Source organism: Bufo bufo, chromosome 3 (genome assembly GCF_905171765.1).
Source record: "Bufo bufo chromosome 3, aBufBuf1.1, whole genome shotgun sequence".
Taxonomy (NCBI): Eukaryota; Metazoa; Chordata; class Amphibia; order Anura; family Bufonidae; genus Bufo; species Bufo bufo.
In genome coordinates, this window is record NC_053391.1 from 303,727,224 (window position 1) to 303,751,626 (window position 24,403).

Here is a 24,403-nt window from a genome sequence, read left to right on the forward strand (position 1 = left end):
TTATGTGTCATGTACACCTCAGGGTGTTTAAAATATTATATTTTATTTTTGTGGGCCAATCGAGTTAGTAGTGATACATTATTTCACACTTCATAATTAGACCGTTAGGGGTTATTGTGTTGCATTGAAATATCCAATATGCCTCCCTATTATGCAGTAGATCTTTGACATTGCTCCCCCCCCCCAACGCTTTTTTTTTTATTTTTTCCATACCAATCATTTGCAGCCCCATTAGTGAACCTTTATGTGCCTGTAAAAAATGTTTGGATACACTTGATATGTTCCTATTTGTTTTTGGATTAGTGATGTCATTAAGATGTTCTAAAATACGGGTTTTTAGTTTTCGTGATGTGCAGGATCATGTAAATGACAAATGTAGTATTGCAATTGATATAATTCCTAATTGTAAAAGATGCAGTGTCATCTGCGTTTGAAAACTGTTTACTAAACCCTCTTAAGGACCCTGGGATTTTCCATTTTTGCGTTTTCATTTTTCACTCCCCGCCTTCCCATAGTCCTAACTTTTTTATTTTTCCATTCACATAGCCTTATGAAGACTTATTTTTTGCGGGACAAGTTGTATTTCTAATGGCACCATTTACGGTTGCATACCATGTAATAGGGAGCGGGAAAAAAATTCCAAATGGGGTATAATTGGGAAAAATTATATCTATACACATTTAATAGTGGTCAAGGGTTAGGTCGTCGTGACCCACTATTTGAAAACTCAGTGGTGTCTACAATTTTCTGCTACTGAACTGAGTGTACCTTGTTGTATTTCTTAAAACATAACGTTTATTTTTGCTTCTTTAAGATAATGAGACACTTAGTATAAAACAATGCTGGTGGTGCACTGCTTATCTGGAAGGAGGTCAGGTATCTGTTACAGCTATAAATCCGTATGTGTAATGCTAAAGGGGGCACTTTGTATTTACTTGTCATAGTGGGGGTGCTCAGCCAAAGTTCTATCCCTATATGCACTAAATCTGGACGCTGGGAGAACCCTGACAGGCTGTGATCGGAGCACCAGCCCTGAAAAGGGCGACCCCCGGCCGCTGGAACCTCAGGTCTAAGACTGTCAAGCCCTAACAAGGATCCTTCCTAAACATTTAAATATCCGACGCGTTTCACCATAAAAGGTTATGGTTCTTCAGGGACAAAAAATATAACGTTGGAGCGCCAAGTGCAGTGGCAGCGCTCCCGCACGTATAGTAAGGCAGTGGCAACATATAGGTCTATGTGTCTCCTTTTTCAAGCGCTTTCAACCCTGCCCATTCGATTAATTAACCAATGGGCATCATGCGAGTGCTCCAAACTACCCTCCCACTTACTTGTCAAAGCAATCCGGAGCGAGGGCGCGCGATCCTAGAGCCGCTGTAGACAACTATGCCTAGTCCACAGCGCTTCGCTCGTAGCCGGAAGTGACGTCAGTGGTGGGCGTTTTAGTTGCTATAGGGATCTAACACCGCGTCCCCGGCAGGTCCTTGCAGGGCAAAGTATTTGTGTACATTTGCGATCAAAGGCAAGTGTATAGCGATCGGCAACAATTATCAAGAATCTGCTAAGTGGGCACATACATTTTAAGCCCTTCTTAGCAGACACAGACACGATTCTCTGAAAACTACATTAAGATAGAAATATTAGCACACTGTTATGTGAGTCATCTATGCGATGTCATATAAGGGTGTTAGGATATTTGTAGGAGGCCAACAGGTTCAAATCAGATACATAGGGCAGATGTCTTGTTTGGGCCGGACAGATGTGGATGTCAATTACAGAAATGGCTTATATGAAATATACTTATTCAGACCCTTCGGTGTCACAGAATTTAATCTCTATATCCACTTAGTTTCAGCCCTCAGGATCACCTTGTCCCAATCTCCATCTCTCTTTGGTTTGGGGACATGTTGTATCACTACAAATTTGAGACAGTTAACCCCTTTAGGACACAGCCTTATTTCACCTTAAAGGGCTTCTATCACCCCACTAAAGTCATAATTTTTTTTTGGGCTAGTTAAATTCCTTATACTGCGATATATGAATATATAATGCTCTTACTCACTTTCCTTCAGCAGTTTCTTAAAAAAAAAAAAACACAAATGCAATAGCACTCTGCAACCAGCACTCCGCCCTGCCTCCATGCTGGATGTTGAATGAGGCATTGGTGTACATTTTGGCCAAAGCGTAATAAGCCACTCACCACGTCAAGGTCACCTCTATGAGTGGTCCCTAACACTAGTTCCTACCTGTTTATGGGCCATGACAGCCATTTCGCCATAGCGATGTGCACCTGCATATAGGGTTGTGCTGACTGAATCCCCCACATTTTTTCTTTGTAGTATACACTCACCTAAAGAATTATTAGGAACACCATACTAATACGGTGTTGGACCCCCTTTTGCCTTCAGAACTACCTTAATTCTACGTGGCATTTATTCAACAAGGTGCTCATAGCATTCTTTAGAAATGTTGGCCCATATTGATAGGATAGCATCTTGCAGTTGATGGAGATTTGAGGGATGCACATCCAGGGCACAAAGCTCCCGTTCCACCACATCCCAAAGATGCTCTATTGGGTTGAGATCTGGTAACTGTGGGGCCATTTAGTACAGTGAACTTATTGTCATGTTCAAGAAACCATTTGAAATGATTCGAGCTTTGTGACATGGTGCATTATCCTGCTGGAAGTAGCCATCAGAGGATGGGTACATGGTGGTCATGAAGGATGGACATGGTCAGAAACAATGCTCAGGTAGCCCGTGGCATTTAAATGATGCCCAATTGGCACTAAGGGGCCTAAAGTGTGCCCAGAAAACATCCCCTACACCATTACACCACCACCACCAGCCTGCACAGTGGTAACAAGGCATGATGGATACATGTTCTCATTCTGTTTACGCCCAAATTTGTACTCTACCATTTGAATGTCTCAACAGAAATCGAGGACTCATCAGGACCAGGCAACATTTTTCCAGTCTTTCAACAGTCCAATTTTGGTGAGCTCGTGCAAATTGTAGCCTCTTTTTCCTATTTGTAGTGGAGATGAGTGGTTGTAGCCCATCCGCCTCAAGGTTGTGCGTGTTGTGGCTTCACAAATGCTTTGCTGCATACCTCGGTTGTAACGAGTGGTTATTTCAGTCAACGTTGCTCTTCTATCAGCTTGAATCAGTCGGCCCATTCTCCTCTGACCTCTAGCATCAACAAGGCATTTTTGCCCACAGGACTGCCGCATACTGGATGTTTTTCCCTTTTCACACCATTTTTGTAAACCCTAGAAATGGTTGTGCGTGAAAATCCCAGTAACTGAGCAGATTGTGAAATACTCAGAACGGCCTGTCTGGCATCAACAACCATGCCATGCTCAAAATTGCTTAAATCACCTTTCTTTCCCATTCTGACATTCAGTTTGGAGTTCAGGAGATTGTCTTGACCAGGACCACACCCTTAAATGCATTGAAGCAACTGCCATGTGATTGGTTGACTAGATAATTGCATTAATGAGAAATAGAACAGGTGTTCCTAATAATTCTTTAGGTGAGTGTATATTGGAGGCGTGGCGATCTCCATGCAGTCATGCACACCTGACCAGTTAGTCTGCCCTGGAGGCTGGTTTTAAAGTCAGTATAAAACTGAGTCTGCTTATATAGCGCCTACCAGTAGCCATTTGGCTCCAGGAGAAGTATATAGTGGGCTCAGCATGCATGTTGGTACTTGCATCCCTGGATCCGATGAAAGCTGTAACGGCACCGGACTGGGTTAGAAGCAGAGTGTGCCTGGCGTTCATGCTGTACCTGCGCTCCCTGGACTTTGTGTGGCTGTCATGGCCCATAAACAGGTAGGAACTAGTGTTAGGGACCACTCATAGAGGCGACCTTGACGTGGTGAGTGGCTTATTACGCTTTGGCCAAAATGTACACCAATGCCTCATTCAACATCCAGCATGGAGGCAGGGCGGAGTGCTGGTTGCAGAGTGCTATTGCATTTGTGTTTTTTTCTTTGAATATGTATTTTGCCATAGCGATGTGCACCTGCATATAGGGTTGTGCTGACTGAATCCCCCACATAGTTTCTTCAAAAAACTGACTTTTATAATATGTAAATGAGCTCTCTACCAGCAAGTAGGGCGGCTACTTGCTGGTAGCAGCCGCATCCTCCTTTCATAATGACGCCCCCTCCTCATGTTGATTGACAGGGCCAGCGAACGTGCTCGTCCTCTGGCTGGCCCTGTCTGCGTTCAAAATCTGGCGCCTGCGCCGTACCTGTCTTCAGTCGGCGCAGGCGCGCTGAGAGGAGGACGCTCGCTCGGCCGCTCCTTCCTCAGTGCGCCTGCGCCGGGTGTAGATGTGACGTCAATGGCGTCGGCGCATTGAGGATGGAGCGGCCGAGCAAGCGTCCTCCTCTCAGTGCGCCTGCGCCGACTGAAGACAGGTACGGCGCAGGCGCCAGATTTTTTAACGCAGACAGGGCTGCCTGTCAATCAACATGAGGAGGGGGCGTCATTATGAAAGGAGGATGCGGCGTGCTACCAGCAAGTAGGGCGGCTACTTGCTGGTAGAGAGCTCATTTACATATTATAAAAGTCAGGTTTTTTAAGAAACTGATGAAGGAAAGTGAGTAAGAGCATTATATATTCATATATCGCAGTATAAGGAATTTAACTAGCCCAAAAAAATAAAATGACTTTAGTGGGGTGACAGAAGCCCTTTAAGGACCAGGCCATTCTTTGCAAATCTGACCAGTGTCACTTTAAAGGGCTTCTGTCACCCCACTAAACTTTTTTTTTTTTTTTTTGTGTAATTATAATCCCTATCCTGCCATATTGCCATACATTATGTTATTAATAATTTTCGTTCAGTAGATTTAGCAAAAACGTACTTTTATCATATGCTAATTACCTTTTCTTACCAGCAAGTAGGGCGTTCTACTTGCTGGTAGCAGCCGCAGAAAACCGCCCCCTTCTCTTGTTGATTGACAGGGCCAGCCGCGATCTCCTCCTCCGGCCAGCCCTGTAAGCATTTCAAAAATCGCGCGCCTGTGTTGATTCGGTGCAGGCGCTCTGAGATAAGGAGGCTCACCTCCTCAGCACTCCCTCAGTGCGCCTGCGCCGATGACGTCACCGAAAGAGAAGTAAACCGCAACCGCAAGTAAAAGCTGCAAACCGCAGGTCTGAATTGACGGGACCCCCCCCCCCCCCCCCCCCCCCCCGCATTTAGCCATGGTGCCTGCTCAATGATTTGAGCAGGCACCTTGTTCCGATCACCACCCACCGGGTGGCGGTGATCGGAAATACACATGACATACCGGTACGTCATGTGTCCTAAGTACCAGGACAACATGCCGTACCGGTACGTCATGTGTCCTGAAGAGGTTAATATCACCTCCATGACATTGCAGAATGTGGTGTGCCACCGACGTATCCTTGTCTTTAAGGACATCATTGACATGGTCTCCTATACGTCGCCTGAATTCCCTCTTGGTTTTGCCCACATAATCTAGTGGGCAAGTGCATTGGGCCAGGTACACCACACCAGTTGTGAGACAGTTTACAAAGTCTCTGATGGTGTATTCCTTGTTAGTATAGGAGCATACAAATGTTTTGGCTTTTCGTACCTGGCTACATGCTGTGCAGCTTCCACATTTAAATGTCCCTAAAGGTTTTCTAGAGAGCCAGTTGCCAGGTCTCTCAGGTGGCTGGAAATGACTATTAGCTAATCTGTCCCTCAGACTGCGTCCCTTTCTAAATGTTATCTGAGGATATGACCCCAGCACCTTGTCCAAATCTGGGTCAGCTTTTAATATGTCCCAGTGTCTGGAGATGACTCGCTTTACTTCAGACCTGAGAATGAGGTTTAGGGAGAGAGGCTATCCCGACTGAGTTTTACGTACGGCCTATGATATTTTTTTTTTTGGAGACTGTCAATTTCCTTTTTTTATACTGAGTTGTGGATGTTTGGATTTGCTTCATCAAAGTTTAACTGGGCGTCAGATGTTCTGTTGCACATTTATTTTATTTTATATTACATTGTTTTTATGTGTAATTGCGAACAACAGGGGTTAAATGCAAGGAATGGCTGATATCTCAACCACCTGTGTGGTAATAGCAATTCCAACCTGGTTGGTGAAGCCATTTTCTATCTAGGTATATAAGAGTACTATACTTGCATTTGACCCATACCATGATTAAGATCTAATAGATCGAAGCGCGTTGGTAGCGTTACCGCTGTCCATGTGAAGAATTGTATTCTTTTACAATTATGGAAAAAAGATTGAACACTTTTATTCATCTCAGTGCTGGACATTTTTTGTTGTTTTCCTGCAAATTAGCCTCCATGAGGGCCTTCACAACAGCCTCCATTTTATTGTGGGGCATGGGTTGAAATACAGCTGGATTGATGTACGACATACAACTGTGCCCAAAAATATATCAGCGTTCATGCCAGCCTCACTGCGTTTGCCCGCATCCTCCACCAATTGTGGGGATTCGCTCTGGTAGTTAGGACTAGCGGATGCAGTATAGAGCCAAAGTACACAGTTCTTAAATCAAACAGCAGTGTTTATTCACACATTGGTGTATAACAAAATAAGCTGTACCACAAAACGCAGGTGGCTTGGTGTTTGTTCACACACAAGGAAAGTCCATAAACAATAAAAGTCACCTTTTCTCCTGGGTGTTAATTCACACAGTTCAGCCTCATCAAGTCCATAGGCGGCCTGTTCGCCTTTAGAGGGGCCTGAGTCCTCCAGTCCGGCTCAAACCTCATATCCCAGCACAGCCCTCAGTTTACAGCACACAGATCCTGAGATCCACTGTCAGAGGGAGGTAAATCCACACACCTGACAGTGCTGGCTGGTTTTTATGCCTGGCAAAACCCTGCCTGGAACATGGGGAGTAGTCACCCACCCAGCACTTTGACTACTCCCAGTAAGAGCTGTTCCGGATCAGCTATGACAGCCATGCTAACTCTCAAGGTGTCAATTAGCAATAGCTGCTGCTCACACATAAAATACTTGCTCTTACTTTGCTGAGGCCAGGAACCTCGGTGACACATACCTTCCATCCACGATGATTCCAGGTACCTTCTTACAGCATATAAAAACCTAGGCAAAATTTGCATTTTATAAAGGACAAACCTGCCCATCCAATTCAATACGGCAAAGCAATCCAATTCATTTTGAACTGGTCAAAGGAGGGTAGGGAAATTTGCTGAGATTAATTGTTCCGGAACCGAATAACCACAACACCAGACACAGGTGTCATCGTCTTGCATGGGCCAGGGAGCATCTACACTAGAAAAGGGACCAGTGGGCCTCAGTGCTGTTCACTGATAAAAATCGATTGATGCTGAGCAGAAATTATGGCTGCCAACGATATTGGAGATGTCAAGGAGAGCACTAACTGTTGTCACCAGACGAGCCTTTGGTTGTGGTGGTGTTACAATGTGGGCACTTGTGTCTAGTCAATACTGAACAACACAGGCCTAATTTCATCTTTATGGACGACAATATGCCAGCTCATCGAGGTCACATCCTTAGGGCACGGCTGTTGGAGACTGGGGTACCTCAAATGGAGTATCCTGAACTTTCTCCAGACCTGAATGCCATTGAAAACATATCGGATCAACTAAATCACTGTGTAGAGGATGGTAACCTCAATGACCTCAGGGCCGTCCTTCAAGAAGAGTGGGATGCCATGCCTCAGCAGATAATAAGTCGACTTGTGAACAGCATGAGACGTCGCTGTCAAGCTGTAGTTGATGCTCAATACCACATGACAAGTTATTGAGACATTCACATTTTTTGTGGGAGTATACCCGCCACTTCCATGATATAATATCATTGTAGTGTGACCTTTTTACATTTTCCCTAAATTTCACCTGAAAGCCCAATATCCCTAACATTTTGTGAGTAGTGTATTTGAGAACAATGTTTATTAATAACTTCAGCAGATTAGACCTTTTAAAGTGGGTTTCCTGAAAGCAGAATACATTTTCGCATTGAGCGTCTTAGCGTCTTTCCAGACAAGAAAGCAATTAAAAGGACTGTTAAGGCCCTTGACATTAAAGGGAACCTGTCACCTGGAAAAGACAATTTACACTAATCACAGTACCTTAAAGTATCTCTCATAGTGTGCCCAAAGATGTATTCATATCTTCTTTCTGCGTTGTGCTGTCTCATAAAATCGACTTATAAAACTGTTTGGCACCTTTTTGAAGTTGTGCTGAAGACACGGGGGCAGCGGCCTTCTTGACTCAACCGTCGGATAAGCCCGCCCCTATGCCGCACCTCCGTATATTGATGGACATTTTTCCCTGTAGCCGTGATCGCGCTCTTCTCGCGCATGCGTCGTGCGTGTCCTGCAACAGCATGATCCCGGCTATGGCTCCCTCCCTGGCATCTTCTTGTTCACTGCGCCTGCGCCGTTCCTATACAGCAAGCCCGCGCCCATCGCTTCTCCCCTGCGGCGTGAGCACGATCACTGTCTGCTTGCACTGCAGCGCAGGCGCAGTGAACATGCAGATGCCAGGGAGGGAGCCGTAGCCGGGATCGCGCTGCGGCAGGACGTGCACGGCGCATGCGCGAGAAGAGCGCGGTCACGGCTACAGGGAAAAATGTCCATCAATATGCGGAGGAGCAGCATAGGGACGGGCTTATCCGACGGTTGAGTCAAGGAGGCCGCTGCCCCCGTGACTTCAGCACGACTTCAAAAAGGTGCCAAACACAGTTTTATAAGTCGATTTTATGAGACAGCACAACGCAGAAAGAAGATATGAATACATCTTTGGGCACACTATGAGAGATACTTTAAGGTACTGTGATTAGTGTAAATTGTCTTTTCCAGGGGACAGGTTCCCTTTAAGCAAATTTAACCGCCATGATGATAGAAAGATATGATGCCATGTGACAGCAAAGACTTAGTACGCCAAGAGAACCAGGTTTGTAATCCGCGACAGCTATCCAGAGGATCAGTTTCCAGTGGACCATAATAGAAAGTGAAGATTTCAGTGTTCTACATATAAAGGGCCAACAAGGCCAGAGCATATGGGGGATGGTTCAAAGAAGAAAACATAAAGTTTTCTGCAAATGAAAAGTGCTGATTCAAAACCTCATTTGGTCTTAGCTGTAGAGATCCACTCTGGGCGAAGCTTTGGAAGCCTGGTAGATAGTCTGTGCAGATGGAGGTGGTGTAGATGGGAGGCCCCACACTGCTGTATAATGTTGATGCTAGTTTCCACAGAAGATACCATGTGAACTCTGCCATTCCTAGAGATAATTATTTTTGTGGGGAAGCCCCATTTGTATGGGATGTCGTAATGTCGCAATTATTGAGTGATTGGTAGAAGTTTCTTTCTTGCTTGTAAAGTTATTTCAGATAAGTCGGCAAACAGGAAAATTGCTTGGTATGGTTCAGGGAGTTTTTGCAGATTCCTAGATACTTGTATAAGTTGTTCTTTAATATGACTGAAAGCTTTTTCAGACACATTCTTGGGGCTAGGCAGCTTATATGCTCGGTCTATAATGAGATCCGTTTTTGTGGCATGGTAAGAGTTGCTGGAGATATTTAGGGAGCTTCACTGGAGAGACATGTTCAGCGATGCCCCAAAACTTGACATAGTTTCTGCGATTCCTGTCTTCCAGGTCCGCCATCTTTAGTTTGACCGTCTCTAGTTCATCCGCTAAGGTGTTGTGGGCATCCACTAGTTCATTATGGGCTGAGGAAAATTTGCCCATTTTCCTTCCATATAATCTCACCCTTCAATAGTGGAAGTAAAATTGGTAATGGGCTATGTAATATCCTTTTATATAGACCGGCGCAGTACCAGCATGGTGTCTTTGAGAAACTATTCAGTGGCTGCTTGATTTTTAGTAGGTATGGCAGTTAGAGCATCATCTGCCACTAAAACATCATCTGATTCAGAGTTAGCAATAAAGGACAAAGTAGTGTCCCACCTCGACTTCTCCTTGGCTGGATTTGAGGAATCTGAGGTAAGTATGTATGAGCTGTGCTGATGACCTTTTGCCGGTGCCTCAGTCTGCGAATGCAGGGAGGAGGCTGCAGAGCTTCTTGTGGAGGTGTGTGGGGCTTGGAGCAAAGCAGGAAATGAGCTGGTCAGCTCTTTGGTTGCATTGACCTGAGAAAGATCTGCCACATTAGGGCTCTTTCACACCTGCGTTATTGTCTTCCGGCATAGAGTTCCGTCGTCGGGGCTCTATGCCGGAAGAATCCTGATCAGGATTATCCTAATGCATTCTGAATGGAGAGTAATCCGTTCAGGATGCATCAGGATGTCTTCAGTTCCGGTACGGAACGTTTGTTGGCCGGAGAAAATACCGCAGCATGCTGCGCTTTTGCTCCGGCCAAAAATCCGGAACACTTGCCGCAAGGCCGGATCCGGAATTAATGCCCATTGGAAGGCATTGATCCGGATCCGGCCTTAAGCTAAACGTCGTTTCGGCGCATTGCCGGAGCCGACATTTAGCTTTTTCAGAGTGGTTACCATGGCTGCCGGGACGCTAAAGTCCTGACAGCCATGGTAAGTGTAGCGGGGAGCGGGGGAGCAGTGTACTTACCGTCCGTGCGGCTCCCCGGGCGCTCCAGAGTGACGTCAGAGCGCCCCAAGCGCATGGATCACGTGATCGCATGGATCACGTCATCCATGCGCATGGGGCGCTCTGACGTCATTCTGGAGCGCCCCGGGAGCCGCACGGACTGTAAGTATACCGCTCCCCCGCTCCCCGCTCCTACTATGGCAACCAGGACTTTAATAGCGTCCTGGGTGCCATAGTAACACTGAAAGCATTTGGAAGACGGTTCCGTCTTCAAATGCTTTCAGTACACTTGCGTTTTTCCGGATCCGGAGTGTAATTCCGGCAAGTGGAGTACACGCCGGATCCGGACAACGCAAGTGTGAAAGAGGCCTAAGTGGCTGTTCCAGAGGCCTTGCATGAGAGACATTGCATCTGCCATTGCTGGAGGGTGAGTGCGCTCCAAAGAAGTCTGTTAGAAGCGTTGGTGCCTCTTTTTTGCTCCTTATTGTCATCCCAGGAGGGAGAAGTGTCCCTAGAGGGGGTTTCATTTGGTTTTTGATGGAAGGGTCATGATGGTTTAGTTCCTATGCAGGTTGTATTAGAGGAGCGAGTGAATCAAGCAGCCATGGCGCTCCAAGGCCATGCTAACTGATTTACCACATATTTGATGCCCCACAACTGCAAGATGCAAGAACTCAAGAAATATCTACAATACGCACAGTGATTGCATTTGAAGTTCCCTGCTTGGGAAAAACCATGTAGCCATTTACTGGATTCATGTGTTAACCTGGTTCTAACTAAATAATCCCGCCGGTCCAGCACCTCTTGAATGCAATAATAGGTTTATGGTCAGGGCTAGGACAACGTCGGCGTACGCAGAGAAACCTGCCCTGAACATAGTGGCTGAATTGTGCCGGAAGCCACGGGCGCGGGTACACCAGTGAGGAAAAGGGGGCATACCTGATGGAAACCTGAGAAAAAGGGCGGGAGGGAGGGGCGTGAGGCTCGGGCGCCTGGCTGAACGGAGGTAGGGTGACTAAATAGCCAGACGCCCCTCCCACAAATGCAGGCTGGTAACAGCCTTACAATTTATGGTCAGGGCTAGGACAACGTCGGCGTACGCAGAGAAACCTGCCCTGAACATAGTGGCTGAATTGTGCCGGAAGCCACGGGCGCGGGTACACCAGTGAGGAAAAGGGGGCAAAAACAACAGGTAGGTACAACACTTTTATTTACAAATTACAAAGCCAGAGAACGAAAGGCATGAGATATCTCGGTTTGAGGATTGGGTATATACCTGGAGAAGCAGGAGGATCGCCACCGCCCCATGGACCGGATGACGTGAGCCGGCACCTGATGACGGGAAGCAGCGGAGGCTGCCCCTATACGAAATGAGTGCCCTGAAATTACCTTGGGGTGATAGCCTAAACCCTGGGCGAGGCCGCGGATATACAGTAGGTGTTTCTGACATTGTGTTTTTAGCACGACAGCGTCGCGCTGATACTCGGCAACATGGTGCCGAGATCTCGCACTCACTGGGATAGTGACAGCACATCCCAGCAAGCGCGTCATAGAAGCGACGGGAGATCCGACTTGGATTCCCGCCAATTCTACACGTGTGCGGCGTTTGTTATGAATCCTGAGGGGGAAGTCCCCGCCGGATTTTAAATAAAAATCCGGCCTGGGTCCCGCCCTCAGGAGCATACCGGGCCCTTAGGTCTGTTATGGGTTGTAAGGAGAGCCCCCCCTACGCCGAAAAAAACGGCGTAGGGGGTCCCCCTACAATCCATACCAGACCCGTATCCAAAGCACGCTACCCCGGCCAGCCAGGAAGGGAGTGGGGACGAGCGAGCGCCCCCCCCCCCTCCTGAGCCGTACCAGGCTGCATGCCCTCAACATGGGGGGTTGGGTGCTCTGGGGCAGGGGGCGCACTGCGGCCCCCCCACCTCAGAGCACCCTGTCCCCATGTTGATGAGGACAGGGCCCCTTCCCGACAACCCTGGCCGTTGGTTGTCGGGGTATGCGGGCGGGAGGCTTATCGGAATCTGGGAGCCCCCTTTAATAAGGGGGCCCCCAGATACCGGCCCCCCACCCTAAGTAAATGAGTATGGGGTACATCGTACCCCTACCCATTCACCTGCAAGAAAAGTGGTAAAAACACAAATAAACCACACAGTGTATTAAAATATTTTATTTTTCTGCTCCGGAGGCCGCCCCCTGTCTTCTTTATTAGCTCTTTTACCAGGGGGGGGCTCTTCTTCTTCCGATATCCCGTCCCGACGGGTCTTCTCCGCTATCCGGGGGGGTCTTCTCAACTCTCCGGGGTTCTCCTTCTGTCTTCTCCTTCTGTCTTGTTGTCTCCTTCTGTCTTCTCCTTCTGTCTTGTTGTCTCCTTCTGTCTTCTGTCTCCGGGGTTCTCCTTCTGTTTTCGCCTCTCTCTGTTGTTGACTCGGCGCACCCCGGTTCTTCGTCTCGCGAGACGTCTCGCGAGACGAAGAATCGGGGTGCGCCGAGTCTCGCGAGACGAAGAACCGGGGTGCGCCGAGTCAACAACAGAGAGAGGCGAAAACAGAAGGAGAACCCCGGAGACAGAAGACAGAAGGAGACAACAAGACAGAAGGAGGAGACAGAAGGAGACAACAAGACAGAAGGAGAAGACAGAAGGAGAACCCCGGAGAGTTGAGAAGACCCCCCCGGATAGCGGAGAAGACAGAAGGAGAACCCCGGAGACAGAAGACAGAAGGAGACAACAAGACAGAAGGAGAAGACAGAAGGAGAACCCCGGAGAGTTGAGAAGACCCCCCCGGATAGCGGAGAAGACCCGTCGGGATATCGGAAGAAGAAGAGCCCCCCCCTGGTAAAAGAGCTAATAAAGAAGACAGGGGGCGGCCTCCGGAGCAGAAAAATAAAATATTTTAATACACTGTGTGGTTTATTTGTGTTTTTACCACTTTTCTTGCAGGTGAATGGGTAGGGGTACGATGTACCCCATACTCATTCACTTAGGGTGGGGGGCCGGTATCTGGGGGCCCCCTTATTAAAGGGGCTCCCAGATTCCGATAAGCCTCCCGCCCGCATACCCCGACAACCAACGGCCAGGGTTGTCGGGAAGGGGCCCTGTCCTCATCAACATGGGGACAGGGTGCTCTGAGGTGGGGGGGCCGCAGTGCGCCCCCTGCCCCAGAGCACCCAACCCCCCATGTTGAGGGCATGCAGCCTGGTACGGCTCAGGAGGGGGGGGGGGCGCTCGCTCGTCCCCACTCCCTTCCTGGCTGGCCGGGTAGCGTGCTTTGGATACGGGTCTGGTATGGATTGTAGGGGGACCCCCTACGCCGTTTTTTTCGGCGTAGGGGGGGCTCTCCTTACAACCCATAACAGACCTAAGGGCCCGGTATGCTCCTGAGGGCGGGACCCAGGCTGGATTTTTATTTAAAATCCGGCGGGGACTTCCCCCTCAGGATTCATAACAAACGCCGCACACGTGTAGAATTGGCGGGAATCCAAGTCGGATCTCCCGTCGCTTCTATGACGGCTCTGTCTCCATCGCGGCAAGCCAGCTCGGCGCTGGCTCCCGCGATGGGGCTCGTATGTGCTCAATCTCGCCGAGAAATACAGCGAGATTGACACAAAATCGGGTTCACCTACTGTAAGCGATGAATTGCGAGGTGCTGAGAGGCTTGCCTGCATGCGGCAAGAGTGGACTGTCGGGCAATGAACTTTGGATGAGTGCTGTCAGTTGATGCAGCACTTGAACTGGGCACCAATTGTTCAAGGTCGGGTAGAACTTGATTTCAGAGGGAGGACCCGTCTGATTGGTTTTGGTGGAGGGTAGAAGCAGAGTGTAATGGCCCTGGCCCCATGACAGATGTTGCTTCAGAGGATGATTTTTTCGATTTGGACCAGCCAGAACCTCTCCGGGCCGGAGGAACCCATAAAAAGCGAGATACATAGCCGCTTTCAGAATCAGGCTAGTGGAGGGCCCAAAAGGATTACCATCCAATGACGAGGAGAGATCCCTGAACAACTGGCCGGATACTGGCTGCCTATGGCTCACGGATCCCTTCCCTTTCTTTTGAATGCCCCGAAGAGTGGCTTTAATAGCTTGGATGGAAAAATAGGACCTGTGACGAGGATTGGCCAGCATAGCGTGATGTTGAAGTCCGGCCAAATAAAGTCTGATGGTACCATACGACAGAGAGAGATGCGAGTGACAATAGGCCAGGAAGGCCATGATGTAGGAGATCTCGGAGTGTTGACCCCTCGGATGATTCCTAGAGAATTTATCAAACGCCCTTAGGCCAGCCTGATAATTCCTCGCCGTATTACGTGACAACGATTTGGCGACCAGGCCCTTGGCCTCCTCTAAGAGCGAATCTAAACCAGAATGAGGGTGCTGAATTGGGGCACCGGGGTACCTGACCGATCCGCGTCGGGCATTTCCTGAAAGAAAATTGGAAAGTTAGCACGGGAAAGCGCGTCCGCAGCCCTATTCTGCTCGCCTGAGATGTGTACGCAGCGCATGTGAAAATTATGGTGGAGGGATAACCACACTAACTTGCGCAATAACGCCATGATCCTGAGGGACTGGGCTCTGCCCTTGTTGACGATGTCCACCAAGGTCTGGCTATCCGTAACGAACGTCACGGAAGAGTTAGACCAGAGGTAACCCCAGGCCTGAGCAGCCGCCACTATGGGATATAGTTCCAAAAGGGGGGAAGATTTTAGAGCTGCAGAGTCCGAGACTAATTCTGGCGGCCATCCGGCAGCCAGCCAATGAGATCTGAAAATGGCAGCAAACCCGGAGGAACCGGCGGCGTCGGAGAAAACCATGGGGGAAGAGGAATCCCACTGCGGAACGAACAAGGAAATGCCGTTCCAGTTAGCGAGAAAACTGCTCCACATGTCGAGATCTGCAATGGCCTGGCTGTCCAAATGGACGACAGAATCTTGTTCCGGGGCCGAGGGCAGGAGACATAGCAACCTGGAAAGGAAGGCCCTGCCTTGAGGCATAATTCTGGTGGCGAAATTAAGCATCCCCAGCAAGGATTGGAGCTCCGCCCTGGTCAGCGAGTGAGACTGGACTGCCCGGGAGATGGCTGAGCGGATCCTGACTGGGGAGGCTAGGTTCCATTCTAACGGTATCTAGAATAATGCCCAGGAAGGTGACTGTAGTGGCCGGACCCTCAGTCTTGGCCGTGGCCACGGGGACCTGGAGTCGGGAAAAATATCCAGAAGTGAATGGGGAATGGAAGGGACCTGACTGGGCCTTTCAATGAGAAGAAAGTCGTCCAAGTAGTGAACGACCATGGATAAGCCACCGTGATGGTTGAGAATCCAGTGCAGGGCTTTAGCAAGCTGTTCAAAAAGCCAAGGACTGCTCTTGGAGCCAAAAGTAAGCCGGTTGGCAAAATAAAATTTATCTGCCCACTGGATGCCGTAGTACTTCCAAAGCTGCGGGTGTATTGGAAGCAGCTTAAAAGCGTCGGCAATATCCACCTTGGCCAACCAAGCCCCGACACCTGCTTGAAGAATGTACTGGATGGCCTCGTCAACTGAGGAATATTGCATGGAATATTCCTCAGACGGAATGAATGAATTAAGACTGGGGATGGAGGACATATGAGGCGCGGAGAGATCATAAATGAGACGTTTTTTAAGATGACTTCGTGACCAGGCCGATAGGGTTGATGCGCCACGACCGGAATGGGATCTGAAGGAAAGGACCAATGACGAACCCTTTGTCGACCTCTGCCTGAATGAGAGTGGTCACCGCCTCAGGGTCACTGGAGGCGGATAGCAGATTGGGGCCCAACCAGCAGCCCTGAGGGAGCGTGATAATGCCGGTGTGAAACCCCTCTCTGCACCCATCCAATAAGAAGGCGACAAAGGAACGATCTGGGTGGTCCTGCAGGAGTGCAGCCAGTAACTGCAAGTTGAGGTCGGCTAGTCAGGAGTCCCTGGCTGACTTCCTGGGACAGGAAGGACGAGGGTGGGCCCGAAAACAAAGGGAGCAGATGTGCAGTGCCCGGCACGCATTGAAAGCACAGCCCTTGGCATTAAAATTATTGCACACCTGGCTACTGCCAAGGTACACAATGGGCCTACCCAGTTTATCTAATGATGAGGAAGACCTTGAGGACCCGGACGGACCTGGAGTGGGCGCTGACTGAGGATCTTGCACCGGATTAGGGCACCATTCCGTGGAATGAAAGATGGACTGGCAGATGGCACACAGGGGAGCCTTCAGCCCTGCGAAGTGCCGGCAGAATAACTCCATGTCCAAGTCGGCCCAGTTGGACATGAACTGAAATTGATTCAGGGCTGCGGCGGCTTTGGCAGAAAACGAATGATGATAATCGTAAAATGCCGAGCCGCCGTACTTGTGCCCCAAATCCGTAATCCGGTACAAGTAAGTATCTAATTCTTCCCTGCGATTGGGATGGGCAGAGCATATTACATCCCTGTAGAGGCTGAAGGCCAGGACGAACTCGGAAACCGACAGCTTCCTATTTAACCGAGCATCCTTGGCCTTCAACACCACGGAAACCTCTCCGCAATTAATCACCCGGTTTTCGGAGATATCCTGGGAGGCAATCAAAATGGATGCTAAATTAACGTCCTTGCCTGCCAAGATATCCTTCTTAATATGCTCCGGAACGAAATGGGAAGGAGCAATTTGGGGGGTGGCAGAAGGCCTACCTGCAACGTCCGGAGGAAAGGCAGGAATGACTGCCGAACCCGGATATTGCGGTGAGGCTGCTGGTCTGGATTCTAAAACCGCGACCCTATTCTGGATGTCCGTGACGGAGCTAACGAGTCTGGTGATGGATGACTGGATCTGAGCTAGAGCCAGCCGGATGGAGTCGCTATTGGACTGCTCAGCTGTCGGACCCGGAGTGGTCATCAGGAGCCGGTATAATTCGGCCTTGCGGGCAGTCGCGGGATGCCGGATCCCCCTGCGATTGAGTTCGGCGATTAACTTTGGCACAGTCCAGCTCCTTAGAGATGTGTTGCTGAAATGCCCCGAGACGGATGATCCTGGCATGGAGAGGTTGTCCTCCATATCGGACATGTGAGACATGATAACCTGGGAAAAGAAGGGGAACTTCAGTCTACCGGAAAACGAAAAAGAAGCACAGATGGAAGTGGTAGTAGCGGCCGAAAGAAAGTGAGAGACTGAAGCGTGTAAACGTGACCAACGAAAGAACCTACCTGACGGAATGTGAACGGATTTGGAAAGACGACTTCCAAAAACCCTGATCGATTAAGTGGAAACTAATAAAAAGAACGGACTTGAGTATCAAACTGACAGTTAACCCTACCCCAGTGACCGTCTCTGAGCTGACTTACCTGGAATTGCCTCGAAATTCCTAGATGAAAACGAAGGAGAGAAGGAAAATAACAACTGCCCAATCTAAAGGAAGGAACAACCGACATCAGAATAGATGTAAAACCCTAAGAAAATGCAGACAAAACCTGGCCGATCCAGGAACATTGACATCCTGGGCGATCCAGGAACATTGACAACCTGGCCGATCCAAGAACATTGACATCTTGGGCGATCCAGGAACATTGGCAACCTGGCCGATCCAGGAACATTGACATCCTGGCCGATCCAGGAACATTGACAACCTGGGCGATCCAGGAACATTGATGTCCTGGGCGATCCAGGAACATTGATGTCCTGGCCGATCCAGGAACATTGATGTCCTGGCCGATCCAGGAACATTGACGTCCTGGCCGATCCAGAAGCATTGACGACCTGGCCGATCCAGGAATATTGACAACCTGGCCGATCCAGGAACATTGACATCCTGGTCGATCCAGGAACATTGACAACCTGGGCGATCCAGGAACATTGACAACCTGGGCGATCCAGGAACATTGACAACCTGGGCGATCCAGGAACATTGACAACCTGGGCGATCCAGGAACATTGACAACCTGGGCGATCCAGGAACATTGACAACCTGGGCGATCCAGGAACATTGACAACCTGGGCGATCCAGGAACATTGACAACCTGGGCGATCCAGGAACATTGACAACCTGGGCGATCCAGGAACATTGACAACCTGGGCGATCCAGGAACATTGACAACCTGGGCGATCCAGGAACATTGACAACCTGGGCGATCCAGGAACATTGACAACCTGGGCGATCCAGGAACATTGACAACCTGGGCGATCCAGGAACATTGACAACCTGGGCGATCCAGGAACATTGACAACCTGGGCGATCCAGGAACATTGACAACCTGGGCGATCCAGGAACATTGACAACCTGGGCGATCCAGGAACATTGACAACCTGGGCGATCCAGGAACATTGACAACCTGGGCGATCCAGGAACATTGACAACCTGGGCGATCCAGGAACATTGACAACCTGGGCGATCCAGGAACATTGACAACCTGGGTGATCCAGGAACATTGACAACCTGGGCGATCCAGGAACATTGACAACCTGGGCGATCCAGGAACATTGACAACCTGGGCGATCCAGGAACATTGACAACCTGGGCGATCCAGGAATACTGACAACCTGGGCGATCCAGGAACATTGAAAATATGGGTGAACCAAGGACCCTGGAAAATGAAAAGACCATGGGACAGAAGTAGATTGAGACGACAAAACCCGCTGTCAAAAACAGTAAATTGAAAACATCCCTTGCACCTAAACTGCAAATTCTGGTATTATGATGCTGCCCCTTTTTTTTTTTTTTTCTTTTTGTACAGCCTAAGTATAGCTGCTCTGAGTTTAAATGGGCATGTATATTAAGGGCTGTGCTTGTTTTTTTTTTTTTTAATACCGCAGATGAACTGTTGTGGGTTGTGAACTGTTGTGGGTTGTGGAGCACTAATGAAGCTGCGCCCCCCCTGGGACACAGGAATACTGCCTGCATCATAAAACCACAATTTGAGAACACCTCCTGAGCTGGAAGCCCTAGTAGCATAACTGGATTCCAGGTAAGATTTAGGAATCAGACCATGCTGAAGGAGCGTGTTTATAAAACTCATCCTGAGCCGGCATGTGACCGGCAGATCGCAGAAGCTAAGATGCCGCTCCCCCCAACCCAGCCGCCCGCAGTTCTGAGAGCGGAACATACTGGGGGAGAGCGGCATCACAACCCCGCACCCAGGGCTGGAGACCAGGACGGGCGTGAGGCACAGCTGGAACGGAGCCGGCTGAGCCCCGATTACCTGGCAGGCTGGCGTGTAGCGATGCGGACGTCGGCGGCACGTGACCCAGAATACCGGAAGTGAAGACCCTGGTCGGAGGAAGGAGCGCGATACGCTGATGATGCGTGAGGCTCGGGCGCCTGGCTGAACGGAGGTAGGGTGACTAAATAGCCAGACGCCCCTCCCACAAATGCAGGCTGGTAACAGCCTTACAATTTGGTCAATTCTACCTCTCAATGCTGGATCAGATTGAATTATTTGCCAATTCATATGTATAGTTGTTCTTACCACAGAGGCAAAGATGCTATGTTGGAAAGAAAAGACAAATCTTTTGATTTTCTCCTCCTTTTACAAAGTAGAGAACTGCCTTTCCTTTTCGCAGATCTTTTTGGTTAACCTTGTGCCATCAATCTAAATTTCAGTTCTTCTGCTTGTGCCATAAGCCCTTATCAGGGGATACAATCTCTCCTTGGGGAGAGAGCGCCTTAATCACCATGAGGAGACTTATAGGCCATACATGCTCCTCTGGAATTCTGGGAAGAAAGGGATGCAAAAGACCTCTTAACAGGCTCTGCCTTTGATGACACCAGATGTAAGGCAGCTATCCTATAAGTCAATGTTCAACCCTTTAAATTGGCCTTGAGACATGACTCAGATATTAAGTAAGCCAGCACCTCACCTGCTGATAGCTCTTTCGAGGTGATTGCCCCTCATCAGTGTAGAGCAGAGAGTATTGGCTTAACTGGGCGAGGGGCCTAAGTCAGTATTTGGGGGGTACTATCTCTCCTTGGGGACAGAGCGCCTTAATCAGCATGACGAGACTCATAGGCCATACATGCTCCTCTGGGAAGAAAGTGATGAAAATAAGCTCTTAACAGGCTCTGCCTCTAATGCCACCAAATGTAATAAGCCCTTATTATTGCTATTAATTCTTATAATTAATTATAAAGAAACCGGGAATTTGTTGCTGTTGGTTTTCAACATTTCCCAGTTGCTGTATCGTTCTTCATCATCATGATACATACATCAAGAAAATCTAATTGGGTAATACGAAAATTGGTTGTGAATCGCACATTTAAATCATTCTTGTGCAAATAATCCATGAATCCATCAACTCTAATGAGCTTCCCTGTCCCTGCTGAAGAAAAAAATCACATACTTGCTACTTTGAGTTGGTCTAGCACATAAAATCCCAATAAAATACATTTAAGTTTGTGATTGTAAGTGGAAAAGTTCAAGGGGTATGAATACTTTTTCAAGGCACTGTAGTACAAATGGTAGTCCATCCACAATAAAGTCAATTCAAGCGTTCTCTTTTTCAGTATGTTCCAACATACATCTCACTCATCTTATATAGAGGCTTTCCACATCTGTGGTAGCTAACTTGTACCTCTCTTGCCAATCCGGTAAATTAATGGCTTGCAAAAAGAAATTTGCACCAGTTATCAAATCCCATTTAGTAAAAGTCTTAAACACCAATCAACATATGAGAACAGAAGCTCGGTTGTAGAGGCTATGCCTGATACGACTGGATCAAGCAGTCTTGTCAAGAGAGTATATAAGTGTTAAGGCTGGCCGCAGGCTAGCCTGGATTTGTGGGAGGGGCCGGTACCTGTCTTAAGCAGTCTGGCTCTCCCAGGCAGCACGTCGGCATTCGGACGTCTGCTACTTCCGGGTGTGACGTCATCAGCAAGCGTCCTGCACGAGTCGGATCTCAGAGAAGCCGGGTGTACCTTTCCCTTCAGTCTGCAAGCTGTTCAGGTCGTTTTCCAAGATAACTGGTTTGTTTGGGGAGCGTGGCAACGTGGAGGAGGGTAGGAGGGTGTGTAGAGAGGGGGAAGTGTGCCGGAGGATTGCTTCTCCTCACTGCGTTCAGGCACATGCAATTCAAGTTTTGGCACCAATGGGCAGCATTGTCACATAGTTGGAGCTCATTGCCTGTCTCAGCATAACCTGTATCTAAGTTCATACAGGGGCTGCGAGTCATCTGGGCTCAGCAGGTTAAACTCTGGCAGCTGGGTCCTGGTGCCATTACTGAGTTGATTACTTACAAGGTTGCTGCTTGTGCACATGTTTGACACTCATCACATACACTACATACATACCTTAGACACATAGTTCGCACATCAGGCAGTTTGACCAAAAAAAAAAAAAGGGTACAAGTGGATTGTTAAATAAAGTTAAAAAAAAAAAAAGGAAAAAAAAAGAGTGGGTTGTTCAAATAAAGAAAAAAAAAAAAAAAAAGGGTACAAGTGGATTGTTAAATAAAGTAAAAAAAAAAAAAAAAAAAAGAGTGGGTTGTTCAAATAAAGAAAATAAAAAAAAAAAAATTTTTTGGGATAAAAAAAAATAAAAAATTTATCCACCAAGCTTCATCCATACACCTCTAGCATAGGTACATCCGCCAATACAGCTACACGCTCGCACGACATACACACCCCGTTTCATCTCGTAGACTAGTGTCATACGTCATACGGTCTGTTTTCCACAAATCCTATACTTACATACATCACCTACCACATCTGTAGGTTCTTTAGCCCGCAGTATTCGTGTTTAATTTATCTGCCACGTCACAGATTCACACAAACTCGGGCTCGCTTCATACGTCAGTGGAAACGACTATCATACTCCCTGTCAGTCTCGAAGGCTTTTCGTTCAATCGTTTCACGCTGCTGGGGGGGGAAGGGGAGGGGCTTAGATTCCGTCATCTTGTTTGTCAGCTTACGGGCAGCAGGTCGTAGGGTTAACAGGTTGTTTTTTTTATTCTCTTCTCTTTTTCTTTCTTCGTTTTTTTTTTTTTTGTTGTTGTTGTTTTGTGGTGTTTGTTGTGTTGTTTGCAGTGGTCTACGCCATCTGCAACTTCAGCCAGTGCAGGCTCCTGCATGTCTGTGCCACATGTTTTAGGGCACATCCGGTCACGGTCTGCACATTGAAGCCGGCGTGACTGAGCCGGGTGAATGTGGAGGCACTAGACCAGCTGCTGCGGCTTCATCCGGTTCAGCCGTTCCGTACATTCCTGGTGGAAGGGTTTTCACTGGGGTTTCACACTGGGCTCATCACCTTGCCCCAGCAGACTCATGAATGCCCCAACTTGCAGTCGGCTTCTAAACATGCTGGTCTGGTGGATTCACTCTTGGCAGTTGAGCTGGACAAGGGTTTCATCATTGTCCTTTCCAGTCCCCTCCTTTCTGCACTTGGAGGGTGAGCCCGGTGGGGGTGGTGCAGGGAAAATATTCCAATAAATTTCGTTTGATTTATGATTTGTCTGCTCCACATTCTTCCCACGTTCCTAGTCTCAACTCGTTGATTCCGTCCGAGGAATTTCCTTGAAGTATACTTCCGTAGACCAGGCTATCCAGGTCATTCTTCAGACAGGCATGGGGGCTTGGCTGTCTAAAGCAGATGTCTCTGATGCGTTCAAACTGCTGCCCATTAGCCCATCTCTCTGGCAGTGGCATGGCATCAAATGGAGAGATGCGTACTATTTCGCCACCAAGTTGACGTTTGGTTCCTAGAGCAGCCCCAGTCTGTTTGACAGGTTAGCGCAGGCACTGGAATGGATTTTGTTGGAACAGGGTTGCCAGAATGTCATTCACTACCTGGATGATTTTCTGTTGATCGAAGAACCCTCACAGGCACCTGTTGACTTGCAGGTTCTCTTTCAGGTCTTCAAGGAGTTAAACATTCCAGTGGCCGAACACAAAACAGAAGGGCCTGCGCAGGTTGTCACGTTCTTGGGGATCTCTCTGGATTCACGTGCCATGTCAGCCAGTCTGCCACAAGACAAACTCGACAGAATCAAATCAGGTGTCCGTTCCTTGCTAATGTCTCAGGTTTGCACCAAGAGAGAATTGCAGTCTCTGTTGGGCATGTTATACTTTGCCATGAGGATCATTCCTCAGGGTAGATCATTCATTTCAAGATTGCTAGTCTTATTACAACAGACCAGTGATTTGGACGCATCAGTGCATCTTAATGCGAACGCCCGAGCAGATCTGTTCATGTGGGACAGATTTCTCAGTGGGTGGAACGGCATTTCCATGTTTATTCCGAGGGCCACTTCTGATTCTCCACACGTATTTTCAGACGCGGCTGCCTCGGTAGGTTTCGCGGCCATATTTTGCTCACATTGGTTCGCCGGCTCATGGCCCACACACGTGCTACAGTTGCCGGGGTTTTCTCAGATGTCGGCATTGTTCGAGATCTATCCTATCGTAGCAGCGGCTATAGTCTGGGGGCATAGGTGGTCGGGTCACACGGTGGTTTTCCACACTGACAACATGGCGACCGCAGAGATCATTAACAAGGGCAGATCTAAATCGTTACTCATCATGTCTTTCATGCGTAGATTGACCTGGATAGCTCTGGAACAGGGGTTTCATTTTCATGCCCTGTTTTTGGACGGGGTCAGCAACGTTGCAGCTGATGCTTTATCTCGTTTTGATTTTTCTCGCTTTTTCTTACAGAACCCAGAAGCAGACTCAGTGGGCACCCCGGTACCGGACTGGCAGCTGCTGGTCTTGGATTAGACTCTCTGATGGTGGTCGCCAGTTCACTCATTACCAAGTCTTTGTCGGCCCGTACGTTGCGGTCGTACCGCCGAGCGTGGGTGGTTTTTTCGAACTTTAAGTTGGCATATCCTAGAGGTGACACAGGTCAGGTCAAGTATATATATAGGGTTCGGACCGCGCTTCTG